Source organism: Mus caroli, unplaced genomic scaffold (genome assembly GCF_978045245.1).
Source record: "Mus caroli unplaced genomic scaffold, Mus_caroli_1 scaffold_9, whole genome shotgun sequence".
NCBI classification, from domain to species: domain Eukaryota; kingdom Metazoa; phylum Chordata; class Mammalia; order Rodentia; family Muridae; genus Mus; species Mus caroli.
This window is the reverse complement of record NW_028227264.1, coordinates 95,315,747-95,342,190: the sequence shown is the minus strand read 5'-3', so window position 1 is coordinate 95,342,190 and position 26,444 is coordinate 95,315,747. Positions and strand designations below refer to the sequence as shown.

The following is a 26,444-nucleotide window of genomic DNA, read 5'->3' as shown; positions in this document are numbered from 1 at the left end:
CGATTGTTTCCAGCTTCAAGAACAGAAGGAACATATCTGCTTGTCCTGTCCGGCTCTGGGTTACTTGCCTGCAGTCTCAGTCCAAAACAATCACTGTGTAATCCTGGAGGGGGGAAGGGGGCGGGGTGGGGCGGGAGAACATCAGTCTCCTCAGAGCGTCGGTACCCTGTCTGAACGACAGAGACAGTGATTTTGTAATCCTTTCCTCATAGCACTTTCTGGAGTATGATTAAATGAGATCCAGTCGCTAGGTGGCCCAGTGAATGGCTTCAGTAGCAAATATAATAAAATAGCAGCAAATAAATGGGTGGATCATTGACTTTTAAACAAGAAGCTGGAGGCTGATGGAGCCTTGAGGATGCTGTCCCGAGTCACATTTGCCCCAAGCAGAAGAATATACACAAGGGCTGAAGATGATCTGTGTGGAAGAACAAACAGATAATGTGATTAGAGGCATAGGACCACCGATCATGACATCGACTGGATTATTTTAGGTGTTCTCTGGCTACTAAGATGGCGAAACAGCAATAGTAACTGTTACCAGGGGCTCACTTTGGCCCAGGCACCGTGCTGGATAAGAGTTAAGCAGTGCATTTAGGAGATGTGGATATTGAAACATCAACAACAGCTTGGGCATTCGGTCTCTTCTCTATGAGCAGGACCTTATTCATTAGTGGAGTCAGATTGTCAGGACAGTCTTTATCTTGGTGACACGTGAGTCACCAGAAAAGTCAGTCTTGGAATAAATGAGCGATAGGTTTAAACAATAGACCAAGAGATCATGCAACTATTTAGCTGATTAAGGAAGCCAACAAGAGCTCAAGAAGGTCCAGGGACTCCCAACGACGCAGAGCCGTTACTTCCCACAGTCTTGAATGAGTAAGTTGGGAGAAGCAGCATTTCCAGGATGCTGTGAGTCTAGGGAGCCAAGCCACCCTCAGCTTGCATGATGAAGGAGAATACAATCATGCCCAAACCATGGTGAGGTGAAGCAGCAAGAATCTCTAGACTATCCTTCTTGAGTTTGTTGATTTCTTGTTGCTACTACTAAGTGGCTCCTCCCAACAAGAAGCTGGTGACTGATGGAGCCCAGGGAATGCTGTCTCAGGTCACATGTACCCCAAGCAGAAGAATATACACAAGGGTTGAAGATGATCTGTGTGAAAGAACAAACAGATAATGTGAATAGAGGCATAGAACCACTGATCATGATGTCTACTGGATTATTTTAGGAACATCCAAAGGCAATGAACAATGTTTACAACTAAATCAAGTAATACTAACAAACTATGGCTGTGTAAAGAGGACAGCAGACTTTGTTTTCTGCTACAACTAATGAAGATGCCAACTGGAGGGAAGGGGGCCATTGGTGCACAGTGTCCACCACTCCTCCTTCACCAAGATGTGACAAGCTGTCAGACGCCACACTTGCAAATGATCCAGTATTTTTTGTTGAGTTGAAGTTAAGAGTCCTAGCTTCATCAATGAGTCTAAATTATTGTAACCTATTGCCCTTCCCACTTCCATTTTCTAGTCTTCTATCATCTGATTAAGTCGAGGGGCTTCTTTTGTTTGTTCAAAGAAGTACCATACGTTCTGGAAGATAGAAGGAATAATAATTAATAATAATAATAACTATTATTATATATTTTATCTTGTTAAAATTATTAAGTATTTTATTTTTAAAATGAAAAAATAAAACCAAAATGTCTAATTTAACTCCACTGTTGTTTTGAAATACATTGGTAGCCCAGGCTTGCCTCAAACTCACTATGTAGCAGAGGATGACTTTAAACTCCAAATTCTGCTGTCTCTATTTCCCAAATGCTGAAGCTACAAAAGGCACAGCACCATGCCAAGCCATCTAAACTATTCTGAAGTTTACAATGCGGTGGCAAGCCCAGTGCAGGCTCACTCTTGTGCAAGCATCACCAGTATCAAGCTCCTTAAACTCTGCCATCCTCCACAGAAACAGTAAACCATAGCTCTCCATGATTTCCTTCCACCAGCCCTCACACCACCCTTCTGAGTTCTTTCTGTATGGAGTTGGCTATTCCAGGCACCTCATAGAGGAGAGATTACACAGGACTTGTCTTTGTGGCTGGCTTGTTTCACTTAGCAGAGTGTTCCCAAGGACCATTCACATTGCAGCCTGTGTCGGTTTCTTTTCTTCCAAAGTTTGAATGCATTCTATTGCGTGCACACACCCACACTGTTTATCTATTCAAGAGTCAGTTATGTCTCTCAAAGTCTGTTATGAATAGTGCTGATCTAAACACAGGTGTGCAAATACTCATTTAAGTCTCAGCTTTCAATTCTTGGGGACATAGACCCAGAAGTGAAACCACCGAGTTTTGTAGTAATTACCATTATTTATTTTGGGAAACCATTATAATGTGACTACACTTTACATTCCTATCAGCACTGTGAATGGGTTCAGACGGCTCCAAATCATCACCTTTACTGACTTTCTGGGGTTTTGTTGTTGTTGCTGTTTGCTTTTAGAGTCATTGATGTGTGTGTGTGTGTGTGTGTGTGTGTGTGTGTGTGTGTGTGTGTGTGTAAAAGAGAGAAAGTGTATGTGTGAAAGAGAGAGACAGAGACAAAGAGAGAGACACAGAGAGAGAAAGATAAGAGAGAGAGAAAATTGGTATTTTGTTGTGGTTTTGATTTGTTTTTCCTTAATGTTTAGTTCTGCCAAGCACAGTTTGAGTGATTTTTGGTCTTCTGCACATTTTCTTTGCAGATATGTGGGTTTGAGTTCTTTGCCAATTTCAATATCAGGCTGTTAACATCACCATGGAATTCTGGGCACTATTTACACAGTCTTTCATCTACCCATTACAAGTCTTTCTCTTGGCAACTTGGAGATAAACCCCACCCCCTTCACTTTTCTTTGCTATTGTAGCCAACTGAAAAACACCAACAAGGAAGCAGATGAAAGATACTCTTAGTGCTAGATTGGTAACCCAAAACATTTTTACATCTATTGTGTGTGTGTCTCTCTGTGTGTATTGTGTAACTATATGTCATGAGGGCAGGGGCAGGACCTGAGGAGGCCAGAAGAGGGTGTTAGGTCCCCTGAAGCTGGGATTACCAACATTGTGAGCTGCCTGACATGGGTGTTGGGAGCCGAACTTGGGTCTTCTAGAAGGATAGCAAGCATTCTTAACCCCTGAGACATCTCTCCAGTCTCTAAAACATCTTATTTTTAAGTTTAGAAGAAATAATTGAATTCTGACCTGCATTCTTGGGTTTTATAACTAAAAAGTGTTGATAGGAGCATCTTGGCTTCAGGTGTAGACAACTCCAGCTCTTCTGTTCTTAGAGAAACTGAGACCCTTTTAAGGAGAAGGTGATCAGCTCGGACTCTGACTGTGGTTTCCATATTATGAAAAAAAAAAATTGGTGGTATCCCTCCATTCATGTTAACCTGTCACTCCATCAGCAAGTGCCAGGCAGGAGACAGACTCTCTTTCCCATGGAGTTACCAGAAAAGGCCCAGCACGGTATTCTCCATCAGAACTGATTAGAGCTTGGCTTTAGAGCTGTATAACAGTACTTGGGAGGTTGAGCCAGAAGGATCAGAAGTTCAAGGCTAGCCTGGGTTCAAGGCCAGACTAGACAACACACCTCTGAAACAGCGAGACACTGTCTTAAACAAAAACGATAAATCCTTCACAGTATCATTATGCCCAATGGCTAAGAAAACATCTCCAGGCAATCTGAAGTGTTCTACCTGGGGGGTAAGAGGGCAGACATTGCTCTGGTAGGCAAGTGTTGTCACTATTGACTCTTGTCATGGTTTTTTGGTTTATTCCTTGTATGGTTAACTTGCTCCAGTTTATGGAAGGAGGAATCTCTTGAGTTGGTGGTGCATTACTGGGGGGGGGGGCTATATACTGAGTCTCCTTTCTCATAATGTATGGGGCCAGTGGGCTAGAAAGAAAAGGCCATAGAAATAATTATGTTTAAGGAAAACACACTTTGATACGGATGACTATTCAAGGCAATATTTCAAAGTAAATAAAGCAATTAATTAATCATTCAATTCTGCCTATCTAATAAAAATATAGAAATGGGACAGAATACTGAACATGAAGATGAAAGATTCAGGTTTGTGTCCCGAACCCCCCATCTGCCCCTTATGTACCTCAGACAGGGACTTTAACCTGGATACCTGATTCGGGGTAAGCATGCAGGAGACAGTAAGTGTGAGCTACACTGAAGAGTCGGATGGGGTATCTGCATTTGCAGGTAGTATGTGGGGAAAGTAAGAATGGCATTATTCTAGTAATAGCTGTGAGTCTTCCTGAGTTTACATAGAAACGGAAATCATTCACAAAGGACATTTGAAGGTTAGCAGTAACATGCCAGCCGAGACATGGGAAACCGATCCCAGGCCGTGGCTCTCTGAATGTTTTGATGGAAGATACCCTAGGCAGGACAAGAGATCCAATGTCCACAGATTTCACCCAACTCCAAGTTAAAAAGCCATTCACGGGCTGCAAAAGCAAGCACTGGAAAGTAACATCTAAATCAGATAAGGGGAACAACAATGAGCTGTTTCCAACCCCAGACAGTATCTGTGACGTATAGATCTGAGTGAGTGATAGGAGTGACACATGGATATGAGTGTGTGGATGTGTAACAAGAAAGGTAGTACTTTCTAAATATGGTGGATTGTACAACTGTTTGCTGGTGGGTAGACTTATACAGTGGTTTCGGGGTTGACAAGCATTGCATGTAAGCAATCTATCTTAGTGGGTGTCTTACTTTTCTTTTAATTAATTAATTAACTACATCCTGACTGCAGTTTCCCCTCCCTCCTCTCCTCCTAGTCCTTCCCCTTTCTCTCTCCTCTTTCCCCAACCCCCTCCACTTCTCCTCCATTTCTCTTCAGAAAAGGGCAGGCCTCCACAAATATCATTAGTTGTAAAAAATGATTATTAATATCTATATTATTAATTACTGCTAGAAATTAATACAGTGGCTCTTATTTCTTAACTAGCTAGTTCCCCCAATCAACCACACAGAGACCTTTTAATAGTTTAAAGCTTGGGCCTTATCTGGGTAGACTCTCAACTAGTTCATCTAAGTTAATCTGTCCACCTAGCCCATCCAGCCATGTGGCTAGCTATGCGGTCCATGTCTGTAGTAACCTCTGTTCTGTCTCCTCTCGTGTCTCCTGGTGAAAGGCCCTTCCTCTCTTTCTTCTCAGAGTTCCTTTCTCTTTCCCAGGAAGTCCCACCTTCTGCTTCCTGTCCAACCAACTGGCCATCAGATGTTTATTAAAGCTAATCAGAGAATGCCTTAGGTAGGTGAGGAAGGACAGAAACACAAATTCATACAGTGTACCCCAACAACTAGTTACTTTTCTATTGCCATAAACAAGGCACTATGACCAAGACAACTTATATGTCAAAAAGCATTGAATTTGGAGCTTTTGTAGAGTTTAGAGAGTGAGTGTCTGACCATCATGATGGGAAGCAAGGCTGCAGGCAGGTCCTGGAGAACTAGCTGAGAGCTTACACGTCATCCACAAGAATGATACAAAGAAGGAGAAGCTGGAACATGACCCTGTCTTAAAAAAGAAAAAAAGACAGCTCCTAAGGAACGTGCGCGCGCGCGAACGCGCACACTCACACACTCACACACATATACACATTCATACACACACACATATACATATACACATTCATACACATACACACTCACACACATATACACATTCATACACACACACTCACACACTCACACACTCACACACATATACACATTCATACACACACATATACATATACACATTCATACACATACACACTCACACACATATACACATTCATACACACACACATATACATATACACATTCATACACATACATACTCACACACATATACACATTCATACACACACACTCACACACTCACACACATATACACATTCATACACACACATGTACATATACATATTCATACACATACACACTCACACACATATACACATTCATACACACACACATGTACATATACACATTCATACACATACACACTCACACACATATACACATTCATACACACACACTCACACACTCATACTCACACACTCACACACATATACATATTCATACACACACACACTCACTCACTCACACACTATACTGAAATGGGGAAATTAAAAGTAGAACTGGGAGGAGCTTACAATCTAGTAGAACTCAGTAAGTACTGAGAGAGATCAAATATCTGAGATCAAAGCATGTGGATGATTGACAAAGAATATGGTGTTCTTCCAACACTGTGGTCTTGAGATTTTCTTTACTGTAACTAAAGCCCAGTAACTTATCAGAGTTGCCCATTAACAATACACCACAATAAGGAGCATGGCCTGAACTTTCCACTTATCTACCTGCAATGCAGATCCGCACAAACAATACCTCTACAATCTGTTCTTGCTTCAAGTGTCTGTGCGCCAGTAAACATAAAATTCCCTAAAGTAGCTGTAAAAATGCTGTGCTATGCAAATCACCTCAACCATTTAAGTCTTTGACACTGCCTACAAAAATAGCTGCCCATAAAAGAGAATCAGATGTGGTGAATAATTCACATGCATGCCCTTGTGTGGGCGGGAGCTGGGTGCTGTTTGCTTTGACGTGGTGAAACCCACAGTTAGAATCCAGACTTCTACCTAGAATCTCAGTCTGAACACTTTCAAGGCATTGACAGTTGCAGAACTGAAGTGAATGAAGGTTCTGGTCACGGAGCCGTGAGTTGCCATAGTTTTGGATGACTTATTTTTATTTTTGTTCTCTTCTTACCCCAAGGGGCTCGTCCTGTGCATTTAACCTTGACACCTATGACGTCATGCATTTCCAGAGAACCTGGAGGACGGACGGCAGGCACCAAAGAATGAGGGTAGAGGTATGCAATGAAGGTAGAGAATATTAACTGTAAATGTTTGCTTATTGTGTTCTGCGCTGTTCTAACACACTAGGAAGTCTTCTAAACATGGAGAAAGACCACTCTTTCCAGAACTACTGAATTATTTTTTATAGTGTGTTTTATAATTATTTTTATAAATGTGTTATTCATAGAAACCAGCCAATCCCAAGCCCCCATCACTACACACTTTTCATCTCACCCGCAGATACTAAGCCAATATTACCTATGCCCTATATCACCCCAGGGCCAAGTGAGGGGCAGGCATGCTCAGGCTCCTGAAGCCCCCCTGGAACATCAAGCCTGCCAATGCTGAACTGCTCACTGCCCTGCTTGCCTTTTCTGTAAAAACAAGCCTATAGTTTATGATTTTCCCCTCATTCCTTTCTGGCTCCTGACCAAACCCAGTGATTTTCCTGTAGCCCAGAATGATGGACATTCATCCTCTTCTTAGAAAAAATAAGTGATAAATTCTTTTCCCAGTAGCATTAGCTTCTTCATGTCACTTAGTCATGTCCATAAATTAAATCCCACAGGTATAAATGAGGCAACTAACCTTTAGTGTTTTTGAGAAAGATGGTCATTCGGTTTCAAACCTGGCTCAGAGGCAACCCATTGTCTCAAAATATAGCTTAGGATGAGGACCAGACATGTCATTTGTGAGTCTTCCTGTTGCCATGTGGCATAATGGTGTATGTTGAAGCACTCTTGGGTTGACATTCTATAGGGACATCAAAGTCTAAAGAAAAAAAGTGTGTGTGACCTATTGAATATGGCAGTAATGCAAATCTATAAAGGCAGTGAAAAAGTAGAGCACCCCCCCCCCTTTTTGAACGTTCTTCCAATTGCTCATATATCGCACTGACAACTGTTGGTGTATATTGCAGTGAACATTGATTGGCTGACTGCCCAGCGCTGTGAGGGGTACCCCAGAAATATGAGGGGTACAGCCATCCTCCACTGAACCCTCACAGCAAAGCTAGGAACTCGGCTATCATTCTTATCCCATTTCAGAGCAGAGAAGTTAGGGGTGAAAGACAACGATCCAAGGTCATGCTACTGTCCTCAGACTTGACAGACGAAGTCTAAACCCTTGCTCCAATGCATCTGTCAAAGCTGAGTGAGGCAATTTCTATCCCATGACACAGGATTCAAGAGCACAGTTCCCCTTGCAAATAATGTGTCCATCTGAAAACCTCAACTCCTAATTGGCACCTCCTATTGGTTGTCAGATGGGGCCAAGGCTCTTTCCAAACCAGACATACTTTTGGTAGGTTTTTAGAAGGTTCAGATCCAAAACACATTGGGAAATAGGCAACCCTCTTAGACTCCAGTGATTGCTTTTCCTAGAATTCGGTACTTCTGTTAATGACCGAGGTCACTGTATCTTTAATAGTCCCAGTTCACTCTGTCCTCAGTAGTCTCTGTGGTCAGTGGCTAAATTATTTCTCTGAGCTTCTAAACACATCAGAATTCCCATTCTGTCTTGTTTGGAAATCTGTCAAGAGCTTCGTTCCGTCGGACTTGCTTCTGATTCCAGCTGTATAGTTATATAAGCTATGACATGATTTCCTCTTCTGTAAGGTGGCAATCATTAGCTCTGACTTTCTCAGCTCTCTCCATCTCTCTGTCTCATCTCTCTCTCTCTCATTTGTGTATTTGTGTGTGTGTGTGTGTCTATATAATCATGTTTTTTCATTAGATGATGGAGGAGAGCCTTGAGTGCCATCTTCCAGAGTGCCACCCACTCCCTTTGAGGCACTGTGCCATTGATTGGGAACTTACCAATAGTCTTTCATGGCTGACCAATGGGATAAAAATGGTTCTCCTGCTTCCTCTTTTCTAGCACTGGAACCATAAATGTCCACCACCACACTTGAAACTTTAATGTGGATTCTGGATCAAACTTCATTCCTCTTGTCCACAAGGCAAGAGATTTATAAAGCACCCCTGTATCCCTCAGTTTATTTTTTTTAAAAGATAAGAACAAGTCCAGTGTGTTATGCTAAGACCAACCCTTAACATGACTAATGTGTTATAATGATTGTTTAGCCATGAGAAATAGCTCTCTGGTTTCCACTTATGCTGTTTGGAAATGAAGAATTACCAGCTTACGGAGCTACAGAAGAGACAGGTACGTTATGATGTTCTTCCCAAAACAGCTTGGTAAACCAGCCATAAACGTTAACACTGGCCTAGCACATCTGAGAATTCAAGAGATACCTGGGAAGTCTGCTGTAATTAGATGATAAAATAAATGAAATTTAAGTAAATCTGGTGAAGAAATATGAGGAATACAGTCCACGGTTTCTCCAAAGGGTTAAAAAAAAAAACCCTCAGTAGAAATGAGAATAAGAGGGAGAGAATGTCAAGGGTCAATGCTTTTCTCAAGCTCCTCCTTCCCCTTTCTGGCCAGTTGACCCTGACTATGCCATTCTGGATGTCAGTTTCATCCCCAGTAAGAACAGAATGTTGGCCGGGATGATCTCAGAGACCTCTTGCTGTTGAGCCTCTCTACAAGTCAATGACACCATTGTCCCTCCCCTTGTCCTCTGGAGATATTGTTGCCACAATAATTAACGTTGCCCTCAAGTAACATCACGTAGCAAAGTCCAGTCACGCACAGGAATTCTAGGCAGTGTGAGGGTGAATTCTAAGCCCTCTTTGTTCATGCTGTCCTTGAATGACCTTGGGCAGGGCACCTAACTTCAGCTAATTCCCTCTGATACCTCATGACACAGAAAGTTCATGGCTCTACTAACTGATTTCTAACTACCCTCCAAATGCCCTTATGGTGCCACCTACGGAAAATCATAAATTTAGGCTTTTTCCCTGAATAATTCTCAGCTACAGTGTGTTTTCCCTTCAAGCTTGGAAGCCCTCTTTTTCTTTCAAATTATAATCCCTCTTTAGGGAAGGCTAAATTTAAGTGAAGGTTTAAATAGCCATCATATCTACAGCAAAGTCAAGGGTTAGAAGGAAGGCTGATTCTGTACAATGAAGCCACCATACTTTCATTGGACTGCAACAAAAAGTAGAAGCTGTATTTTATCAAATATTTTAGAGTAGATATATTTTCTAATCATAGTGACACTATAAATCCTGCCCCAAATTTAGCCAAGATTAATATTTTTATTAATTAATAATAAAGTGAAAATAGTGTAAATAATATGTTTGACATTACAAAAAGGGATTTATAGGATGCCTATTAATATTTAAATCAAGTGGCTTATACAGTAGGTGTTTCCTACTTCATGTAACTATTGGCCAATGAGTGGCTTTCTTTCTGTGTTGATTGACTGAGTATCTTATGGTGGTTTGGATGAGAAATGTCCTCCTATAGTCCCTGTACCTAAATATATGGTATTCAGTTGATAACCCCATTTGGGGAACTTGTGGAACTTTTAGGAGATGGAACCTTGCTGTAAGAAGTATGTCACTGGGAGAGAGCTTAGAGAGTTTACATTCTCTTCTTCACTTCTCTCTCTCTGCTTGCCGCTTGCTCAGCACCTGCTCCTGCCATGATGCCTACCAATGACCGCCGTGCTTTCCTGCTATGCTTACCAATGACTGCTGTACTTTCCTGCTATGACGGACTCGAATCCCTCTGAAATCATCAGCCCACATAAACGTGCTTGGATACATTTCCTTGGCTGTGGAGTTTTATCACAGCCACAGAAAAGTAACTGATATGTGCTTCAACACCATGATGGGGAACTCATCTTCCAACCCTGTCATTCTCAGAGTAAGGTCATCGTCTCTATTTGAGCTTGCCTAGTGGATGCAATGATTCCAGGTGCACATAGACAACCGCCAACAAAGTAAAAGACATGTGCCTTCCTACAGCTTAAGAAATGCTGACCCAAAAGGTCCCCCTTCAGGTTCTCCTGCACAGCTCCTTTCAAGGATCAAATCCAAAGTGGATCTGTATGTTAATCCAGGAGAATGAGATGGTGGGTATTGCATCCTAAGTGACCTCTGTCTCACCTTCCTTTGACATGTGGAATGTAACCACCCCAGCAAAATAAAACTGGTTTCCACTGGATGGTCCAACTATGCTAGGAAATAGCAGTTGAGTAGACAGCCAAAGCATGTTATCATTTTAATAAATAATCCTGAAGAATTAATTATCTTAATCTGGAAGAGACTGCAACCCAGAGATGTTAAATAAATTGCTGCTGTGCCACACAGCTGGAAACTGGAAAAGTCTATATTAATAACCATCAAATAGATAGTTCTGAAATGCCAACTTGTGTAAGAAGCATTATAGCGTTTCAGATTATCATACTCCATACCCAGATACTCTGATTCAATAGCCCCCCTTCCTCTCTTCCTCATTTCTTCTCTTCAGATGGGGTCTTGTGTAGTCTCAATCTCCTGACTCTTCTTCCTCCACCTCCCAAGTAGCGAAATTTCAGGTACACAACACCTTTTATTTCTTTATTTCTAATAATCTTACTTAATTTAGACACAAGTAGCCTATAAACTATATTTTAGTCAAAGATCAGACTGGATATCATTTGGATAGAAGTCTGACTTAAAACAAAATGGAGCTAATTTTCAGGGAGTCCCAGAATCGCTGTCTATAAAAACGAGGTATCACTCTAAGCAACCCTAAGGAACCATCCCATCACAGTCCCTCTGTAGGTTGTAGACATTAACCCCATCTACTGTCCACAGGGTGCTCCCTAATAGAAGAAGTATAAAGATAGCACATGTAAATGAAGAGAGTGAGGTCAAGGGAAACTTTACAGATTTCCTGAGCTACCATAGGAGAGTATTAGAAGATTTATGGTTGAAGGTAGTTAACTGTTTGGAGTACGGGAGGAATCTATCATATGTCTCCAAATACTGATAGGCGTCATGGGTCCTGGATGCTCAGAATTAGCACTGATGTCCAGAAGCTAATCAGAGGCTCATTTTACTGTATTACAACTGAGAACAGACTGATGAACACTGTGCAGCCATATGAGGCTCTCAGCTTCACAAAGCACTCTGAATCTACCCGAGCAGAGCCGGGCGGACCCCATGCTTGTCCTCAATGCAGGGTACTCTATAAGAAATGAAGCACTGTGCAGATGTCTCTTAAGATCTGGTTCGATCCTCCTTCAGTCACATGCTCTGCAAACAGACCTGAGTTCATTTTTCACTCCTGCCGTTTCTACTGAACTCTGCAGATGCTACACTTCATGCATTTTGGTCTCCATTCTCCCAGATCAGTGGGATATGTCTGTCTCTTCATGTCCTCATAGCATCTAACTCTAAACCATGCTATATATCTTGGTGTTTATACTTGGAAATTTAAAAAGAATGATCTAGAACAGTGAGTAAGCACATTCAGATGACGACATTGACCAAGACAAAATGTGACTTTTTGGACATTTGTCCTGTTTTTATCACCTTTTTAAAAAAAAACACCTTTTGAAATCACATTTGTCACAGAATACACTCACGGACCTTTGCACTTAAACTTTGTGGCAAAACTATTTCTCAATACGCATGTCCTTTCTCCACTGTTCATCTTACTCACAGCCCCTAACAAATCATATAGACTTGAGCATACATCGTCCCCCATGCCAGAACCTGAACAATCCCCTATGATACTTCTCTATTTCTATCTTAGGTAGAGGAGGAGCCCCAGCTAAAAGTCAGGGGCAAAGTGGTGGTTGGAAGGAGAAGCAGGGACGTTGCTGAGAAACTTGTCTCCTGTAGCCTACCAGACTCCTCTGTTGACTAAGACTGGCAAATCATTAACACATGATATAAAAGGATTTCTTTCTTTCCCCCCTCTTGTTTTTAATTTCTTTCTTAAAATGTTTGTACATTTATCCACTTATCCTGTGGGCGTGCCACACACACACAAATGCCCAGTGACACCCATGTGGAGGTCAGAGGACAACTTGCAACACGATCTCTCCTTCCACCACGTAGGGCATGAGGCTTAAACCCAGATGTTTCAGCTTGTCCACAATGTGGAAAAGTCACTGAGCCAACGTGCCTGCCCACCTGTTACTTTTGTTTTAAAGCTCTGCCATTTCCTGTTGCTGAGGCCTTTCAGAGAGAGCTACATCTGCCCCCTCATCCTTTTCAGCCTTGATTCTTTTCACCATTTTACTTCTCCATGGGCTTAAACACCACTGGCTCTGCCCCCAACTCCCATCCTGCAGAGCATCATGCTTCAGTCATTCCTACACTGTGGAATGACATCTCTCTGTCTCACCACATGGCCAAAGACATAAACCTTAACTTCTCTTCATTTCAAAAGTAAAACCCAGAAAACCAACTGCAGTTCTTTTTCCAAACATGAGCAGAAGTATTATTTAACAAAGACTGCTCCTCACACATTTTCCTGTTGGGTATCCAACAGGCTGGAAATGACACAACTAATATTCTGTAGGAATAGGGCCAGTTATCCAAAGAAACAGTTATCCTTGGACAAATAACAAAACAAAAATCTTTTTTTTTTTTGGCTCACTATGTTAGAACTTTAACATGAATTCCATATTGCTAAAAATAAATAACTCTGATTTAAAGTTTATTTATTCAAATAGAACGAGTTCTCAAAACATGTGTAATCTTTGATTTTGTAATTTCACTTCCAAGAATTTATCTCTAATAATCAGAAAAAAAGGTACCACTAGACCTACTTGACACTTTGTTGTAGCTTTGTGTTTTTATAATGCAAATTATCAAACAGACCTGCATGTAAAAAGAATACTCTCAGCTGCCAGGGGCCCAAATCTCACTTGTTGTCAACATTTTCCTAGTTCCTTCTCCATTTAGCTCCTGTTACTTTATTCACCTTTCTGTTTTCACTAGAATAGCTTAAAATAAATGTCAAGTTGACAGTCAACTAACTCATAGGGACTTCAATTTAAACCTCTGGGGGAAAGGAATTTTTTTCTCCTTTTATTCAGGTTTATGGTGAAATTCAGTAGTGATATTTCAAATTAGTATTACATTAATATCATGATTTTATATATCCAAGTAAGCAACAATTCCTTTGTGTGTGTATGGGTGTGGGAGTGTGCATCTTCTGTCTGGAAGCCAGAAAAAGTACAGGGTAGCCCGTGCTCCTATTCTCTATCTTGTTCCTCTGAGACAGGATGCATCACTGAATCGGAATTCTGCTGCTGGCCAGTGAACCCCAGTGATCTTCCTAGTCCTGGCTTCTACCATGCTATCGAAGGTACTGGGGATCTGAACTCAAGTCCTCATGCTTCTGCCACAAGAGCTCTTATTAGCTGGATCACCTCCCCGGTACAATGATAATTTCTTAATACCATCTAAATACAAGTAGAGTGCTGAAAGTGTCTTCTTACAATTTGTTTCAACACAAATCTAAAAGTTCTACAGGTCAGATTCATTAATAGTTCTCCTTTTTTTCCAATTAATATGTATATAGCTTGTCTCTATAATATGTGGTCATTTCTCTCCTTTGTGTTATTTTATTTATCAAATGAAGGAATCAAGTCATGTCATGTCATGTCATGTCATGTCATAGATATTACTCATGTTTTGAATTTGGTCAGTCGTGACGGCTCATGTCATTCAATGTCCCTTCAGCCCTGTAAACTAATGTCTCAAATGAGTTCAGGATCTTGTTCCATTCTGTTTACTAATGCTTATAGGGCTCTGTGTATTTCCTATTACATCAGACAAGAGAAGACGTTAGACCTGTTCACGCCACCGTTGGTGACATTTCCACTGATTAGTGAACTGGGATTTTTTTTTTCCAGCCTAATCTTTTGTTTTAGTTTCCTGCTGCTCTGACAGACACCATGACTGAGCTTGTAGAGGATTTCCTCCTCAGGTTGCTTTAGGCCACGCTCTGTGATCACAGCAGCAGAAATCCTAAGACAGGAATCTTCTGGGTTCGCTCGCACTCTGCATGGTTACATTTACCCTTTCTCTTCTCTGATGTTCTAGTCAAAGTTTTCTGACTTATCTGATTCTGTAACATATACAACCATGTATAGATGCTGCCCCTTTGTCTTGTTCTTCCACATAGAGCTAACGAGTATCCGTGCTCACCACCAAAGCCTCTGCTCCCGTTTCCAGCCCCTCCTGGGCCAGGTACATTCAGTGTTCAATGGGTTTCTCAGAAAGAATCATGAGTGCATTCATGCTGAACCCCTGCATGATTCAAACTGCTTGCCTTGATGTCTGAAGGACAATGCAAATAGCACTGCCTTGTTTTTAAAGACAAGAATGGAAACAAAATAAGCAACAGGCCAGGACTGGTTAAGGAAATAAACTAACTACTCAGCGAGGTAATAGAACCTAAGTCCATGTAGGCACTATAACGCTACAACCAGTGCAGTATAAAGTAGAAAACATCCTATAATCTTGCAGTGTCAAGCATGTTTGTAAAGCGTAAGGCTCCCGTGACAGTATGTACTCATGAGGTTAGGAAAATCAGGTTGAAATGTGCACAAAACATTTGGGAATAATTTTTCTCTAGCTAGAGTTCATCCTTACCTTCTTTGTGTTTCCCTGTCTTTGCAAATTGCAGTATTTGTGATCTGGTTGGAAAGAATATAGCTATTTATAGCAAGGTATGATCTGAAGTCTTCAGGTTTTGTTTTAGTGCACCATTTTTTTTTAAATCAATGCCACAAGACATCAAAACAGATAAATATTTAATATCTGAATCTCTAAAACAACAAAAAATAAATAAAAGAATAAAGTTATGTGCTGTCCTGCCACTACTCCACCTCTCCTAAAGATTCTCTCCAAGAAAATGGTGGGTACTCTTTTTATTTAGTTAGTTTTTATTGTTTTTTTTTTCTTATTGGATATTTTCTTTATATACATTTCAAATGTTATCCCCTTTCCAAGTTTCCCTCCTGGAAACTCCCTATCACATCCTTCCTCCTCGTGCTTCTATGAGGGTGTTCCTCCACCCACCCACCTACTCCCACCTCCCTACCCTTGATTTCCCTACACTGGGGCATCTATCGAGCCTTCATAGGGCTAAGGACCTCTCCTTCCACTGATGCATGACAAGGCCATCCTCTGCTACATATGCAGCTGGAGCCATGTGTACTCTTTTGTTGATGGCCTAGTCCCTGGGAGTTCTGGGGGGTCTGGTTGGTTGATATTGTTGTTCTTTCTATGGGGTTGCAACCCCCTTCAACTCCTTCAGTCCCTTCTCTAACTCTTCTATTAGGGACCCCGTGCTCAGTCCAGTGGCTGGCTGCTAACATCTGCCTCTGTATTTGTAAGGCTCTGGCAGGGCCTCTCAGAAGACAGACATATCAGGCTCCTTTCTGCATGCACTTCTTGGCATCCACAATAGTGTCTGGGTTTTGTAACTGTGTATGGGATGAATCCCCAGGTGGGACAGCCTCTAGATGGCCTTTCCTTTAGTCTCTGCTCTATACTTTATCTCCATATTTGCTCCTGTGAGTATTTTGTTCTCCTTCTAAGAAGGACCGAAGCAACTACACTTTGGTCTTCTTTCTAATTGAGCTTCATGTGGTCTGTGAATTGTATCCTGGTTATTTGGAGCTTTTGGGCTAGTATCCACTTATCACCAAGTGCATACCATGTATGTTCTTTTGCAATTGGTTACCTTACTCAGGATGATATTTTCTAGTTCTATCCATTTGCCTAAGAATTTCATGAATTCATCATTTTTAATAGCTGAGTAGCTCCATTATGTAAATGTACCACATATTCTATTTTCATTCCTCTGTTGAGGTACATCTGGGTTCTTTCCATATTCTGGCTATTATAAATAAGGCTGCTATGAACATAATGGAGCATGTGTCCTTATTACAAGTTGGAGCATGTTCTGGGTATATGCCCAGGAGTGGTATAGCTTGGTCCTCAGGTAGTACTATATCCAATTTTCTGAGGAACTGCCAAACTGATTTCCAGAGTGGTTGTACAAGCTTGCAATCCTACCAGCAATTGAGGAGTGTTCCTCTTTCTCCACATCCTCGCCAGCATCTGCTGTCACCTGAGTTTTTTATTTTAGACATTCTGACTGGTGTGAGGTGGAATCTCAGGGTTGTTTTGATTTGCATTTCCCTGATGACTAAGAATATTGAACAAATTTTTTAGGTGCTTCTCAGCCATTTGATATTCCTCAGTTGAAAATTCTTTGTTTAGCTCTGTACCCCATTTTTAATAGGGTTATTTGGTTGTTTGGAGCCTAACTTCTTGAATTCTTGGTAGGTACACATTTAAGAATAATCACTATTAGTAAGAACTCCCATGAGAATAACCTTGGACTACTCTAAGGTGGCTTGAGCAAGTTTGGCCCATGGGAAGTAGCACTATTAGGAGGTGTGGCCTTGTGGGAGCAGGTGTGTTCTTGTTGGAGGAAGAGTATCACTATGGGGTGGCCTTTGAGGTCCTATGCTCAAACTCTGCCCAGTATGGAAGAGAGTTCCCTCCTACCTGCCTGTAGAAGACAGGATTGATCCTGACTGCATTAGGATCAAGATGTAGAACTCTTGGCTCCTCCAGCACCATGTCTGCCTGCAGCCTGCCATGCTTCCCACCATGATGATAATGGACCAAACCTCTGCAATTGTAAGCCAGCCCCAATTAAATGCTTGCCTTTATCAGAATTGCTGTAATCACAGTATCTCTTCACAGCAATGAAACCCTAACCATGATACACTCCTGTCAATTCCACAGCTAAATTCTAGACTTAGAGAAAGACAGTCACTGCTGCTTAAATTCATATGGAGTGTCAAGCAATAGCAAGAGTGGAGGAGACAAAGGGATGGCTTTTGATGGAGAATGATAGCAAGGACTCAGGCATCCCAAACGATGCTTTTCCTCTGCTTTCCCATTTGGCCAATTTCCCATTTTCCCTGAATGCCGGGAGCGAACATAGATTGCATTTGCTGTACCGGTTATTTTAAGAACCCTTGCTTGTTACCTTATCACGTTTGATTCCCAGTTTCCAGAGGTGTCAAGTTTTCACAGTGAATGTACATTGCACTCCCCTCGCTGAGAAACTGATAAATACCTGTCATTGAGTCAGTATATTATCCAAAGTGGATGGTGCCTTGAGCTAGCTTAATCCGGATCTATCACCTGCTCAATGAGGACACCGAAAAGTTAAGATAAGGCCTTGATTAGTCTCCTAAGTATTCATGTGTTGCCAATCTTTTCTTTGAGGGGAAGACTGGGTCTTTCACTGGCCTAGAATTAATTCATCATGTAGGGGAGGCTGCCTGGCCCGTAAAACCTAGGGATCTTTTTGTTTCCCTACCATACCCAAATTTTAAAAAACAAATTACTTATTGTGTGTGCCACCATACAAATGTGTGATCATTTACCAGGTGAGTGCTAGAGTTGAACTCCAGTTATCAGTCTTGGAGCAGTGGACTGACTTGTTGAGACATCTCATCAACCCCCAGGTTTGGGGTTTTTTTTATTTGTTTTTTAAAAAGATTTTATTATTATATGTAAGTACACTGTAGCTGTCTTTACGTTGTGAGCCACCATGTGGTTGCTGGGATTTGAACTCAGGACCTTTGGAAGAGCAATCACTGCTCTTACTCTCTGAGCCATCTCACCAGCCCTATTTATTTAAATTTTTTAAATGTAGGTTCTATCGAAGGATTGAATTTAGATCTTCATGCTTGCAAGGCAAGTTCTTTGCTGAGGTGCCTCTCTAACCTCAGTCAGTTGATTTTTAAGCTAACATTTGCATTATCAAAGTTTCAAATGTGACTTTGAAACCAACTGGTTCTTGTTACTTTTTAACTCAAATCTTGATTTGATGCAAAATGAATAAAACTTAAATAAGAAAAAGTCTCTCCATTTTTTTTTCTGTCAAGTTTCCAGAAATTCTAGTTGACACATTAGACTGTAAATACTCCATCTCAGTTACATGTTTAATTGATTAAATATTCTCCATTTCCAAGTGCATTTATAAATGTGCTATATTCAGGTTGCTATATTCAGATGTTCAACAGGACAAATTTATAACCAAAACAAGCAAAAGCTTTTCTAGTATTTAAAAAGCTCTTGTTGTAATCTTAATCAAATAAACCCTAGACCACCAGAGAAGCGATTCTCTTAGTCTACAGACTTTGCTTACAGACTTTATCAAAATTTTTGTAACCTTTTAACTTAACCACCCACGGTTAAAACAAGTTTCATATTTTATACTGACATGAAGACAATCTCCTGGAGTCACAACAAGCCAGGCCCTCTTGAAATAGCACACACTGGCCCTTTTCAGTGCAGCTTAATTTGGGTAGATGGAATTCAGCAGCCATTGGCCTAGGCTGAATTCAACTAATCTCTCTGTTGTCTGCTTGATTTCTGCATTCTTTTCATTTGTCCAGCTCCATCCACAAAAGACCCCATCTGTCTGGAAACCATCAGCCTTTCTTTGGCCTAAATTGAGCTGAATAGAAGTTATCCCTCAAAGTTGGCATGCTACCATCTGAAGATCCCTTTGGAATGCACATATCAACCTTGGATGGAAATCACATTACCTAGCAATCTTACCATAAACATAAACACACACTGGTTTGGCACCACCACCATAAACACACACAGCTTTGGCTTCCTCAAGGGAGGGACAGTAGGGTAACAGGTTATTATGAGATGAAGTCAATGCCTTTTAGAAGCTTTTTTTTTTTCCTTCTCTCTTTTTTTTTTTTTATATATATATTTGCTTAGAATGCTCTGTAGAAGGAACACTGGGATTTTTGTAAGCCAGTTTGGAAGGCTTGCCTCCAAGGCAGTTACAAACTTAAGACATTGCTAGGAGAAATTCTATTGGATAAAGACGGTTTTGCTGGAAGAGGTTCACTGAACATTTATTTGGTCCAATCTCATGCTATATACAAAGCAGAAGTGCAGGGACAAGAAAACTCTATTTCTTCCTCTGTGCTCCAGTTACCAAGCAAGTTAGACTTCAATTAAGATGCACAGAGTGCCACTCCTCCATCCTTGCCCCCAGATATACTGCATATGAGAGAACCATGCAGAATGAGGAGCGGTGACATGTCTGAAGAGAGAAGACATGAGGGCAAATATACGGGGCAGAGGCAGAGAGATTGTCAGAGAAGCCCCATCTGAGGAGTAATGAGAGCACAGAACACAGCAGGAAGCATTGGTTCTGAAGAAAGGGAAAGTGCTTCACTCTCCAAACAGGAGAAGGAGAAGGGGAAGTTTGCCCTAAAGACTGAAGGACAAGAGTGAGAAAATGGTTCTGATAATTTGTAAGGACAGAGGCTATAGGAAGAGATGGAGGGCAGATCTGGACACCATCAACCAATGGGGTCTTGGAGACAAGAGAATGAATGATTTGGAAGGACATCAGGGCTAGGGATTTCGGGTAGAGTGATCTGGAGTTAATGACACAGCTGTGCAGGGCTGCAGACAAGCCAGCAGGGTAGGATAGATGGGGAGCCAGCGGGTTAGCAGGTTACCCTCTTGTCCATGAGGCATCCAGCTGACACCCTGCCAAACCTGAGGGAGAGAGAGATAGGTCACAAGCCCGCTGCCAAAACCCTACGTGAGTTCTAGAGACGGTGGCTGATGATATTTGATAGGTTTGACAGAGGATAAGGTGTGAGGGTAATTTATGTGTGGAGGGAAGAATATGGCCTGGAGACAATTTTAAAGGGTAAGGGTGGTATCAACTCCCAACACCCAGCCCAGAGGGCAGAGGGTGGATAAGAATGAGTCTCACCAAGTAATGGCTCTTGCTGCTGACCTTGACAACCTTGAGTTCAGTGCCTGGAACCCAGATGAAGGATGGAAAGACCCGATTTCCGCAGGTCGTCTTCTGGTCCGGACATACATGACACGGCACATGCATGCCCACCCCACCCCCACCCCACCCCCAGAAAACATAAGCAAGCATTTTACAATTTTTGTTTTGTTTTGTTTTCTGTTGTTGCTTCTTTTTAGAATGAGTCTTCTCTATCTCAGGACAAAAGAGAAGCAGGAGTCTCAGGAGATTAGGGTCCAGCTGAGGGCAGAAAGAAGAAGCTTGGTAGAAACGGTAAGAATGCAGGAATGGGGTTCCAAAAGGCAGGGAGGAGTAGAAGGCAGGGAGACAGACAGGAGAGAGAGAAAGCATCCCTAGACTGTTCAAAGAGGCCTTCAGTGGTCATACTTGTCATAAGGATGCTGTTGTGTTAACACATGAAAGGCATTCAGAGAAATGATCAACATGTAGTCAGATCTGAAGAAGTGTCAACCTGAGAGGGAAAAACATTACCAGGTCACACTTTCCCCCAAAGTCACAAACATCCAGTCACACAAGCCCTAACGAACATATCATCAGGGCTGGAGAGATGGCTCAGTGGTTAAAAACACTGGCTGCTCTTCCAGAGGTCCTGAGTTCAGTTACCAGCACCCACATGGTGGCTCACAACCATCTGTAATGGGATCTGATGCCCTCCTCTGGCACATGGGTGTTCATGCAGATAGAGCATATACATAAAAATAAATAAATAAGTCTTTTTTTTTTTAAAAAAAGAGAGCATATTATCTTCTTGTCACACAGAACTAAAGTCCAACTTGCAAAGAAAAAAAAAGTCTGAGTTCCTGGTAGATTTAGTTTCTTATGCATTTGAAGGTAGAGGCAGTTCAAGGTCAGCTTCAGATACACAATGTGTTCAAGACTACATTGGGCTAAACAACAACAACAAAAACAAGCTCCCAAAACAAAAACAAGTCAGAGGCTGAAGAGCTAGCTCAACAATTAAGAGTGTATGTTGCTCTCAAAGAGGACCCAGGTTCACTTCTCAGCACCCACACAGTGGCTCACAAAAATCTAAACTCCGGTTTCAAGAGATTCCGCACTCTCCTCTGATTTCCCTGGCACTGGGCATGCAGGTGGTTTGTGTACAGGCGAACCCCGAGGACACTGCAGTAAATGAAATTAGCTAGTCACAAATAGATGGGCACTGTACGATTCCTTCTCTATAAACTGTCCAATGTCAGGTTCACAGAAAAGAGAAAGAAAGTACTGTGTGGTTACCAGATTCTTTGGTAAAGGCAAGTGGTTTAATCGATTTAGTTTTAGATTTGAAGTATAAAAATGTTCTAGAAATCTGTTTCTCATTAGTGGGGGGCATACACAACACCACTGATGCACTCCAAGCATGACCATACATTCCTGTAAGCCCAGCACAGCGCGCGCGGTGGGTGGGTGGGGTTGCTGAGTACAGGGGGCTATGCATTCCCAGGCAGTCAAGGTTACACACCCCAAACTCAAAGCACAATGTAACAGCAAAAAAACCTGAAGATTTTATGTTGTATGTGTGTGTTATATCACAATTTAAAAAAAAACCAACAAAGACTAAAAATGATCTCCTTTTCTTTGTCTAGTAGATGAAAAAGCCAAGAAAGGGTAACTCTACATCCCAGGTTGTCAGTTCACAGACACAGAATCAGGACCACAACAGCTGCATTCTCTTTCTCTTCCTCCTCTCCCTCCCTTCCTTCTCCCCCTCCCTCTCCCCTTCCCTCCCCATCCCCCTTTCTCTCTCTCTCTCTCTGGTGCTGAGGTAGAGAAAAAAGAGGAGGTGGCTGATTTACAGACAGTGACATTCCATTGAACCCAAAAGGGATCAAGACTCTCCTGTTCACAAATGTTCCCAGTCCATGCCCTTCCTCCTGATCTCATCTGGATTATTCAGATCCACAGGAGCCCACAAGTCACCCTGGAAACCTTGAGCCACTCACAACTCCTGGAGTCTGAGGTAGGCCAGAGAGCAGACTAGAGCAACTCTTCTGTTTTTCCAGCTGTTCCCCCTGCAATTTATAAGTCCAGACAGTCCCAGCAGAAAACAAGAAAGGAAACACGGAAGGGTGGGGGGACATAAATCAAAATGAACTTGGTGTGGGGTCTCTGGTGGGGAAGCAGCTAGTCCAAACTTGTCGCCTTGGGCTCCCTCCTCCACACAGGGGAAGGATATCTCCCTTCCCCTTAAGGACAGGCCCTTAGGCTCCCCATTCCAAATTCCATAAAGGAAACATCAGGAAAGGCTCAAGAAAAGCAGGGGTGAAAACCAGCCCTCTGTCCTTAACAGGGGTGATGTCCCTGGGTTGCCTTCTATTTTTCCATCAGAGATTTTTCTTCCACAGACAGAGGAGGGAGTGGGAGGGACGTGTTTAAAGATTCCTTATACAACCTCTGCAGGTTCAGGCTAGGGCTGTTGATGTAAACAGCTTAAGGATTCCAGAAATCTAGGGTGGTTCAAAGTGCCCTGCTTCTCCCATATTGATGTAGAGACATCCTCATTGTCCCATAGCCCAAGAGCTTGGAAAGTGTTAGGAAAATCTCCCTGCATAGCTATGTCCCGTGACGAAGAACTAAATAAAACACTTGGCAAGGACATTTCTAAAGCTCTTTCCGCTGAGAAATATTTTTTTTTTCAGCAACCCATCAGAGGTTGAACCAGGATGCCTATAAAAAGCCTTCTGCGTTCCCCTACACACTCTTCACGAATCCTCAGGAAGAACGGAATAAGACAAGGGTCAGAGGGCTGGAGCCAGATACTGAAGATGCCAGGCTGGCTGGAGGCACTGGCGGCTGCACTTCCTCAGCCCGTCTCCTGTCTCTCTGGCTGGCATAGCCTCTGCCTACACTCCTTTAAGGGAATTGGTCATGCTCCTGGCTAGCCTCACCTGTGTGTCTACTACTTACTGCACAAAGGAAAGGTTATTTCCACGCTCAGTTTTCTAGACACTTAAAAGCACGGATCTGTGAATCAGTTATGGTGGCAAAGAATAAGTGGGAGATTCATCTTAACACCTGAGCTACCTGCCATTCCTGTCTCTAGGACTTGCCTGCCATGTAAAAGCCAATTCAGGAAACATCAAGAGCCTCAAGCTAACCCTACAAAGCAGGGGCCTCCCAGAGCTCACACCAACCATAAAAGGAGAGAAAGAGGCCAGCAGCCCTCACTAACTCTACATGTGTCACATGCGCAGGAATCAGAAGACATGAAGACTTCTATACATCCTCTCAACTTCTCCTCCACCAGGTATTCCCATTTCCAAATTTCCGGAATCCAGAAACTATATTCCACCCTGTGGTGGTTTGAATATCCTTGGCCCATGGAAAGTGACCCTATTGGGAGGTGTGATCTTATTGGAGGAGGTGTTACCTTGTTAGAGGAAGTGTGTCACTGTGGGGGTGGGCTTTAGGGCTCCTATGCTCAAGTTCTGCCCAGTGTGGAATCAGAGCCTTCTTCTGGCTGCCTGTAGAAGACAGTCTCCTCCTACAGTCTTTAGATCAAGATGTAAAACTCTTGGCTCTCTAGCACTCTCTAGTCTTCTGGGCAGGAGAGAAGAAAGCACTGAAGAGCAGGGAGGACCTGGAAATGAATAACAGTTCTTTAAAGGAGATTAGGGAGTATGATGGTTTGTATATGCTCGGCCCAGGGAGTGGCACTATTAGAAGGTGTGGCTCTGTTGGAGTAGGTGTGGTACTGTGGGCATGGGCTTCAAGACCCTCTTCCTAGTTGCCAGGAAGCCAGTATTCTGCTAACAGCCTTCAGATGAAGATGTAGAACTCTCTCATCCTGCCTGGATGCTGCCATGATTCCACCTTGAGGATAATTGTTGGGAGCCATTAAGACAACACAATTGTCCTGATCTCTGAATTGGGCCTCTCCCCGTGAGAAGAAAAGGGGGTCAAAAGTGGGCCATTGACGCACCGTTCCGGGAACAACCACAGAATGTTCCAGCCCTAAGTCAGCGCCAGATGTCCTGACCACATCCTGATACCACCAAGTTCCTGCTTCGCAGTGTAGCTGCCAAAAGAAAAATTTCTATTGCCCCACCCCTCCCGCTGATAAGTACTTGTACTTCTCCTTTTACTTGTGCATTTCTACTGCCCCACACCTCCTGCTGAAAGGCACTTCCCCTTTTGCTTGTGCATTTAAGCCTTGGGCCTTTCTCAATACAGGGGGTCCTTGATGTTACTCAGACTGCTTCCGTGTGTCCTTCTCGTCTCTCTCTACCCCCCCCCCCCCAATTTGGTTCTTAGGAGAAGGTCCCCTTGAGACCCTCGAATAACTGGACCTGCTGGACAGGTCAGATAATGAGCTGAACCCCTGAGCCTGTAAGCCAGCCCCAATTAAATGTTGTCATTTATGACTTGCCTTGGTCATGGTGTTTGTTCACAGCAGTCAAACCCTAACTAAGACAGGGAGGGATTACACAGGCAGGAATAATTGACTGAAACTACTGATTGTTCCCTGGCTACAAACAGCTGCCCACCTAACATCGCCACTTAGGTGTGCAATGACATCTCATTCATCCCAAACCGAGCTTCCCAAGTCACATCCCAGCCTCAGTCTTTCTTACTCTGGACAATGAATGGCAGCTTCAGTCTTCTAGTCTCTCAGCTAAGACCTTGGGGTCATACTCAACTCTTCTATCTCATCCTAAACCAATCTAGCAAGATGCTGTCTTGATTCTACCTGGAGAATGGAAGGCAGAATGGTAATGCTTCTTGCCTCTATAAAGCCACCATCCTGGTCCAGACCACATGCATGTCTCATTGGGAATGTACAGATAAGGAAATCTGTTCTTACCACAGTATCTAATGGATCTTTTGAACACGTCAAATAGTGTCATCTCATGGCTCAAAATTACCAACAGTCTACCATTTTATACAGAATAAGAGCTCAAGTCCTTTCCCACTGTGACACTTGTAACCCATCTGGATCCCCTTCTTTCCCAGATACCATCTGAAAATACCCCTCCCCCTGCTGCCGTAGTCTACCAGCCTCCCGGCTTTCTCTCAAGCACATCCCCACCTCAATGCTTCTTTAAGTTAGGACTGTGATCATAGCTGTGACCCCACCTTGCTGAGAATGGTAGTCAGCATACAATGAATGTGTGGGGTATTTCTATGCCTAATCTTTTCCATTTCGGAAGGTCAAAGAGTTGATTTTTATACCAGGTCTGCTTTTCATCCAGAGGCCACATTTTAGCTTTTGAACTGTGTACCTGACATCATGAGCTCTTACCTGGTCTGTCAGATCATGCCTTCCAAAGGCAATCTCTGATTTAGGAAAAATAAAAGAAAGGTTCCAAGAACCCAGTGAGCTCATGTGAAGCATTCCAAGAGACATAGAAAATTCCATTCTACCCACACAGCTTGGACTCCTTGAGAAAGCCTTGGATTCTCACCATTAGCAGAAGGGTGTGTGTGTGTGTGTGTGTGTGTGTGTGATCATGCATGCATGTGCACTGAGAGAGCTGCGCCTGTGAGCAGTGTACATATACACACTGGGAGAACTGATGTTCCAAATCTGAAACAAACAAACAAACAAAAACAAACAAACAAACAAACAAAAACAGCCTTAACTTCAAGAGACATTATGGAAAACCTGGGATTCAGAAAGACAAAAAAAAAGTGTGGTTCCTGCATTTGAATGGCAGAAGAATCTAAAAATACCTCAGCGTATTCAAAGTTAGCTTGCTTGTCATGTTATTTTACACTAAAATAATAAATGTGTAAGTTGAGAAATAGAAGTGAAGGGAGCTGTAA

The 26,444-nt window shown here is 42.4% G+C and overlaps 2 long non-coding RNA genes across 6 annotated transcripts in view; one reads left to right on the top strand and one right to left on the bottom strand.

Moving 5' to 3' along the window:
• Nucleotides 1-315: 315 nt before the first annotated feature.
• The window catches only part of LOC147002720 (uncharacterized), a 46,290-nt gene continuing 20,161 nt past the window's right edge, over nt 316-26,444 (bottom strand). The window contains exon 3 of the long non-coding RNA XR_015048546.1: nt 316-418. This is a non-coding gene — a long non-coding RNA (uncharacterized LOC147002720). The remainder of the gene's footprint in view (nt 419-26,444) is intronic.
• On the top strand, nt 6,683-25,042 carry LOC115032148 (uncharacterized). 5 transcript variants are annotated; one of them, XR_003837793.2, is made up of 3 exons: nt 6,683-6,919; nt 20,837-22,638; nt 23,318-25,042. It is a non-coding gene; the product is annotated as an uncharacterized LOC115032148 (long non-coding RNA). The 5 variants fall into 5 exon arrangements; XR_003837794.2 differs by having other exon boundaries at nt 6,683-6,932; XR_015048456.1 differs by having other exon boundaries at nt 6,683-20,930; nt 22,268-22,638.